Raw genomic sequence first — 7,324 nt, 5'->3', positions numbered from 1 at the left:
AAAAAAGTCACTGACATTTCATAACACTTAACTAAAATAGCGTAACCTCAAATATAAAAATTTCTAACTTGATTGGACACCTTGTTTCTTTGCATCTCATCTCCATAATTAATCTTAAGGGCAATAACCCATTAATCAGATAAGGTGAGGATTTGATCACCCTTCTTTGGCCCAAAAATCATAACCTTCATTCTGCATTAAACCAAGCCTTAATTTTAAAATCAACTAGACGTCAGCCCTAGGAATTTCGAGCTCAATAGGATAAGAAAGCTCTAGAGTTGAACCGAGTGCAGATTGGTTAATTGCTCAGTGTCTAAGTTAAGTGGTTAAAGAAAGTGGTTTTCAATTGGTTCCGTTGACTGACCTGGCCAACTCAGTTGGTGTCTAAGGAAAGCAACGAGCAGGGAACCTTCCACATCTTACGCTTACCTGGCCGAGTCAGTTAGTCAGTCTTGAGCTTGGAGTGCTCAAAGGCGGTCTTGAAAGTTAGGAGCTGTCTAGATCTAAGTTAACCTTAGGATAGAGAGTCTATGCTTATTTAAGTTGATTGTAATTAACATCTAAACATTAACTAATTTCTTCCTTTTCATAGATTTAAAATTCTTAGGTTCTTCTCTTTAGATTTTCTTCATTCTTTTCTCACTTTATTATAAATAAATAAATATATATATATATTATAAAAATTAAAATTTTCTGTGTTTGCTCTAAAGTATAATTGTAAGGTGTATGCTTGGCCGTAGATCGTTACGACCAGAAATCCAACCTTTTGATCCAGAAATAGAAAGAACTTTTAGAGCCAACAAACGTAAAAATATGGACCGAAATCAGGAGAATGATCCATCCAAGCAATTGAAGGAGTACTTTACTCCTTCCACATATACCTACTCTCCTTGTATTCAAGTACCCCCTGTGGAGGCCACTCAATATGAAATTAAGTCCAGTATAATTCAAATGTTACCTTCATTTTATGGACTTAGTAATGAGAACCCTTATAAACATCTTGAAGAATTTCTTGAGATATGCTCAACTGTCAAAATTCACAACTTCTCCGATGATGCTCTTAGGTTAAAATTATTCTCTTTCTCACTTAAGGACAAAGCCAAATACTGGCTATATACTTTGGATTCCATGACTATATCAACCTGGGATCAGCTGCAAGGAGAGTTTCTCAAGAAATATTTTTTCATAGGAAAAACTAATCAAATAAGGAAAGCCATAACTAGTTTTTCCCAATTAGATGAAGAAATGTTTCATGAAATATGAGAGAGATTAAAGGACCTTATTAGAAAATATCCCCACCATGCTGTACCCAAGTGGCAGTTAATCCAATATTTTTATGATGGGCTATTTGAAAGACATCGACAAATGGTCGATGCATCATGCAGTGTGACATTCATGCTGAAAAGTGAGGATGAGGCATGGCAACTATTTGAAATTTTAAGTGAAAATTCATTACATCATATGTCTGCCTCTATTAGAGATAAACCCATATTAAACTCAAAGATAGACCAGGGAAAAACCCCTATTCTAGTACGTACAATCTGGGATGGAGAAATCATCCGAATTTCTCATGGAAATCACAACCAGTGGTTCCTCCGGTGCAACAAAGATCAGGTTACCCGGATGTAACTTTTAGGCATCCATCCCAGCCACAATACTAGAACCCTCCTCAACCCACTCCGAGTACTCATAGCTCGACTTTCGAAGAAAAGGTACTGCAAGCACTTAAAGGACTAGAAATGAATACCCAACTCCTTCACTCCCATACGCAATCAATAGCAAAGCTAGAGACCCAGATAGGTCAGCTAGCAACAGCTTTCAGTAGGAGGGAAGAAGGCAAATTTTCTAGTCAGTCTATTAATAACCCAAAAGGTCAGTACATCGCTGAAAGCTCCATTGGTCTTGAAACTTTTTTCGAACATGCCAAATCAATCATGACCCTTAGAAGCGGAAAAATTTTAAATCAACCTGAAGCAATCCAACAACAAGAGCAACCAATTCCAACTACAACAGAAAAGAAGAAATCTGAAGAGAGGAAAGAACCTGTTAACCCAGCACCTGCACCTAAAGCTCCATTTCCCAATGCTTTAGAATCCTCTCTGCCTCTTGATAAGAAGGGTATAAAAATGAATGAAATATTAGAACTGTTTAAACAGGTCCAGATAAACTTACCTCTTCTCGATGCCATTAAGCAAGTTCCGACCTATGCCAAATTTCTAAAGGACCTGTATACACAGAAACGAAAATCAAAGGCACAAATACCAAGAAAAATCCACCTAACTGAGCAGGCCAGCTCAGTTTTCCAATAAATTGCCCCACCCAAACTGAAAGATCCAGGTACCCCAATTATTTCTTGTGTCATAGGGAACCTCACGATTAAGAAGGCATTATTAGATTTGGGTGCAAGTGTCAACCTTCTCCCGAGCTCTGTATATGACCTATTTGGATTTGGAGAGTTAAAACCGACGACAGTGACCTTACAACTAGTAGACCGATCCATTAAGGTACCCCATGGAATGTTGGAAGACGTATTGGTGAAAGTAGATAAATTTTACTTTTCTATTGACTTTCTTGTGCTGGATATAGAATCTAGCAGCAACCCCAACCAAATACCAATCATCCTAGGTAGACCCTTCTTAGCAACCGCTAATGCTTGTATAAATTGTAGGATCAGAGTTATGGATGTATCTTTCGGAAATAAGAAGCTAAGGTTGAATATTTTCAATGCATCTTTGGGACGACCTGTGTACGACCATAATGAGATCAACTTGTTAGAGGAAGTTATAGAAGATAAAGCTCCTACCTTGCTCAACTCAGATCCTTTACGAGCATGCCTAACACATTTTGGAATGGATAATTTTGATATTGATGGATATACTGAAGAAATACATGCTTTGCTAGAACCTCCCAATTTTAGCACCAATCCCCCTTGGATTGTAAAGTACGAGTAATTACCAATTCAATCAGGCCCTCTAGTACCATCCTTAGAAGCACCACCTACTCTAGAGCTAAAGCCTCTTCCTGCCATGCTGAAATATTCATTTCTTGGATCCAATGATACCCTTCTAGTGATCATTGCGTCTGACCTAACCAACGACCAGGAAGACAAACTTGTCGGGGTACTCAAAAAGCATAAAGAGGCTATAGGATGGTCAATTGCCGATTTGAAGGGTATAGATCCTTCTGTTTGCACGCATCATATTCACAGTGAGGTTGAGGCAAAATCACATAGGGACATGCAACAAAGATTGAATCCGAATATGCGGGAAGTCGTGAAAAAGGAAGTAGTGAAATGGCTAGATGCTGGAATTATCTACCCAATTTCAGATAGCCAGTGGGTTAGTCCAACCCAAGTAGTACCTAAGAAGTCAGGTATTACCGTAATAGAGAATAATGAGGGTGAGTTAATTCCTACTTGTGCAACAACTGGTTGGCGAGTATGTGTGGACTACCGAAAGCTGAATGCCGTTACTAGGAAAGATCATTTTTCTTTGCCTTTTATTGACCAAATTTTAGAACGGCTAGCAGGATAAAGTTTCTTCTATTTTCTAGATGGATATTCAGGATATAATCAGATCCTGATATTTTCTGCTGATCAAGAAAAGACTACCTTCACATGCCCTTATGGAATATTTGCATTTAGACGTATGCCATTCGGTCTCTGCAATGCACCAGCCACTTTTCAACGGTGCATTTTGACCGTCTTTTATGATATAGTCGATAAATTTCTAGAGGTCTTCATGGACGATTTTTCAGTATTTGGCTCTACCTTTGATGATTGTCTTCAGAACCTAACCAAGGTTCTTCAACGATGTATAGAGACAAATTTGGTTTTAAGTTAAAAAAAGAGCCATTTCATGGTGCAGAAAAGAATTGTATTAGGACATATTATTTCTGAAAGAGGGATCGAGATAGATAAAGCCAAAGTTGAGGTCATTTCAAAACTACCACCTCCTACTTCGGTCCGACAAATACGATCCTTCTTAGGTCATGCCGGATTTTATAGATGCTTCATCAAAGACTTTAGCAAGATTTCAAGACCCTTGTGCAATCTGTTGACCAAGGACACACCATTCATCTTTGACGAAGACTGTTTGAAAGTATTCAACACATTACGAACAGCCCTGACAACAGCACCCATAATAAAATCCTCTGACTGGTCCATTCCATTTGAGATTATGTGTGATACCTCTGACTTTGCAATAGGTGCCGTCTTAGGCCAAAAAATCAATAAGGAGCCACATGTGATCTATTATGCTAGCAAAACTCTTTCCGATGCCCAATTAAACTACACCACAACAGAAAAAGAGCTACTAGCAGTAGTGTTCATCCTTGAAAAATTTTGCTCATATCTGTTAGGGTCTAAGGTTCTAGTTTACTCTGATCATGCGGCTCTGAAACATCTTCTCTCAAAGAAAGATACTAAATTGCATTTGATCAGATGGATCCTTCTTTTACAAGAATTTGATCTGAAAATTCGAGATAAGAAGGGTTTCAAGAATGTGGTAGCTGATCATATCTCCAGGATCTTAGTTGAACACACGATAGGCTTAGATGAGGTCAAAGAAAAATTTTCTGACGAACAACTTTTCGTAATCTCCTCTAGCCGTCCTCCATGGTTTGCCCATATTGTCAATTACTTGTCAACAGGACAAGTACCTTCTCACTGGACAAAACAAGAAAAGAATCGATTTTTCTCGTAAATTAAATATTATTTCTGGGAAGAACCTGCACTATTCAAATACTGTCCTGACCAAGTTATTCGTCGTTGTATCCCCGAGAGTGAATTCCAAAGCATTCTCACTTTTTGTCATTCTTCGGCATGTGGGGGATATTTTAGTGGAAGAAAAACTACAGTAAAAGTGCTACAGAGTGGGTTTTATTGGCCAACGCTTTTCAAGGATGCACATAAATTTGGCCGAAGTTGTTTGCAATGTCAGTGAACAGAAAATTTATCTAAGAAGGATATGATGCTGCTGACCCCCATTTTAGTAGTAGAAATCTTCGATGTTTGGAGGATTGATTTCATGGGACCTTTTCCAGCCTTATTTGGATTTGAATATATTCTGGTGGCAGTTGATTACGTATCAAAATAGGTGGAGGCAATAGCTACACGGACTAATGATAATAAAATTATAACTAGTTTTATCCAATGAAACATCATTAGTCGATTTGGCTTTCCAAGGATGATCATTAGTGATGGGGGGACTCATTTTATGAATAAATATTTTGAAGCACTTATAAAAAAATATAATATTACACACAAAGTGGCCACACCATATCACCCCCAAACTAATGGTCAGGTAGAGATGTCAAATAGGGAGATTAAACATATCCTAGAAAAGATGGTTAGACCCGATAGAAAAGACTGGTCAGCATGCTTAGATGATGCATTATGGGCTTACCATACTGCTTTTAAAACACCCATAGGAATGTCTCCTTATCGACTTGTATTCGAAAAAGCTTGTCATCTGTCGGTGGAATTGGAACATCGTGCATTTTGGGCCATACGGTAATTTAACTTTGATATGAAAAATACAGGTTCCAATAGGAGACTTCAATTAAATAAACTTGAAGAGCTACGCAATGAAGCGTATGAGAGTGCCAGAATTTATAAGGCTCGAACTAAAGCATACCATGATAAATTCATTACATGAAAAATGTTCGAGCCCAATTAAAAAGTTTGGCTCTTCAATTCTAGGTTGCGTCTGTTTCTTGGAAAACTTCGTTCACGTTGGGACGGACCTTTCATTGTAACTCAGGTATTTCTTCATGGAGCTATAGAACTCAAAAATCTTAAACAGGAGAACACCTTTAAAGTGAACGGTCAGCGATTGAAACCTTACATAGATGAAATTAGTGATGGAGAATTAATTGAAACTGTTGATTTAGTGGATCCAATACCACCATAATACTCAATTCAGTCTGACTGAAGATGTAAAACTTAGCGCTTGTTGGGAGGCAACCCAACGATTTCATATTTTTTTACTTTACCACAGCTGCAGGAATTTAGAACAAGAGCCTATTAATCAATGAAGCTATCTTCAACTTCCGAAGCAAAATTATCCCAGGTGCACTCTCTCCTTTTATTTTCTTTGCTTTCCTACTCCATTGAGGACAATGTAGATTAAGTTGGAGGGGGAGAGAAAATTAATCAAATCTTCGAGTATGATCAGAAATAATTAGTTTTGTGTATTCGAATTTTATTTTGATTAAGAGTTAATTAGGCATCCTAAACAATAAATGATTAACGGTCAAGATAATTTTAGAAATATTGAGGAATAAATTATTAAAAAAATCCAATGAATGGTAGGGTTTAGACTAGACCAAATTTTAGGAGTGATTCTACAACCCTCTTCTTTCTGATCTCAATAAAGGATCTGCTTCATGAGAGATTGGGTGGAAAGGTCGAGGTATGCAAAAAATTCTCCTTAAAATTTACTTAAAAAAAAAATATTGGTTTCCTACTGAGTAACCGGGCTCCTTCGCCTAAGTAAGTGTTGTAGTTCGCGTAAAAAGATGGGCAATGTTAAAAAAATAGTGGATAATAAGGGGACTAAATTGCAAGAAGATAATAAACCTCTCTCATATTAAGTTAGAGGATTTAAAGAGTAAAGTGGGGAGTTGGTGAAAGAAAAGCTCTTGAAATTTCTTTAGTTAATACTCAGCCACTAATTGGGTCAAATTGATAATCCAATGAAGTATTTCTTTAATGGTCTGACCAGGTATCATCTACCTTTTGGGATGCCTAACCTAACTTTTTATTCAAGATCGAGTCGGTACACAATGCTGATATATCTATTTTACTCGAGGACGAGCAAAATTCAAGTTGGGGGGTGTGATAAACACTTAATTTAAGTCATTTAAAGCAAAAAAATATATTTAATTTATTTTATTTATTAAAAATTTGATGCTTCTTTTTATGTTTATAGGAAAGGTGATCGCCGATACAAAGAGTCCGATTCGTAGATCAAAAAGACTCAAGTTTGAAGAAAATTAAACTTAAAAATAAAATTTAAATAAAAGAAGGATGCATACGGTATTATAGAAAATGAAGATACTATGCAAGAAATCCAAAAAGAATATAGACGTCATTGTAAAGAAATAAAAGTTTCTTTTTGAAATAAAAAAGGAGCATTCACGCGGCATGGGTTCACGCGGCAGCATTCACGCAGCATGGACGTAGGGCGGACGCGCGGGCGGGCTTGCAGCATCGGACGCGCGAGGCAGCACAGGTGAGTGGGTTCGCGAGGCAGTGCGAGTGCGAGGTGCAGCGGGTTCGTGGGGGACAGACGGACGCTCGTGGATCTAAAAATTAAAAGAA

The 7,324-nt window shown here is 37.6% G+C and overlaps 1 non-coding gene across 1 annotated transcript; it reads right to left on the bottom strand.

Moving 5' to 3' along the window:
- Positions 1 to 1,200: 1,200 nt before the first annotated feature.
- LOC140854956 (small nucleolar RNA R71) lies at positions 1,201 to 1,306 on the bottom strand. Its single transcript, XR_012138049.1, has one exon. It is a non-coding gene; the product is annotated as a small nucleolar RNA R71 (small nucleolar RNA).
- Positions 1,307 to 7,324: the final 6,018 nt, after the last annotated feature.

Source organism: Elaeis guineensis, chromosome 1 (assembly GCF_000442705.2).
Source record: "Elaeis guineensis isolate ETL-2024a chromosome 1, EG11, whole genome shotgun sequence".
Classification (NCBI taxonomy): Eukaryota; Viridiplantae; Streptophyta; class Magnoliopsida; order Arecales; family Arecaceae; genus Elaeis; species Elaeis guineensis.
The sequence above is the reverse complement of the archived record's forward strand: the minus strand, read 5'-3'. Positions and strand labels throughout refer to the sequence as shown.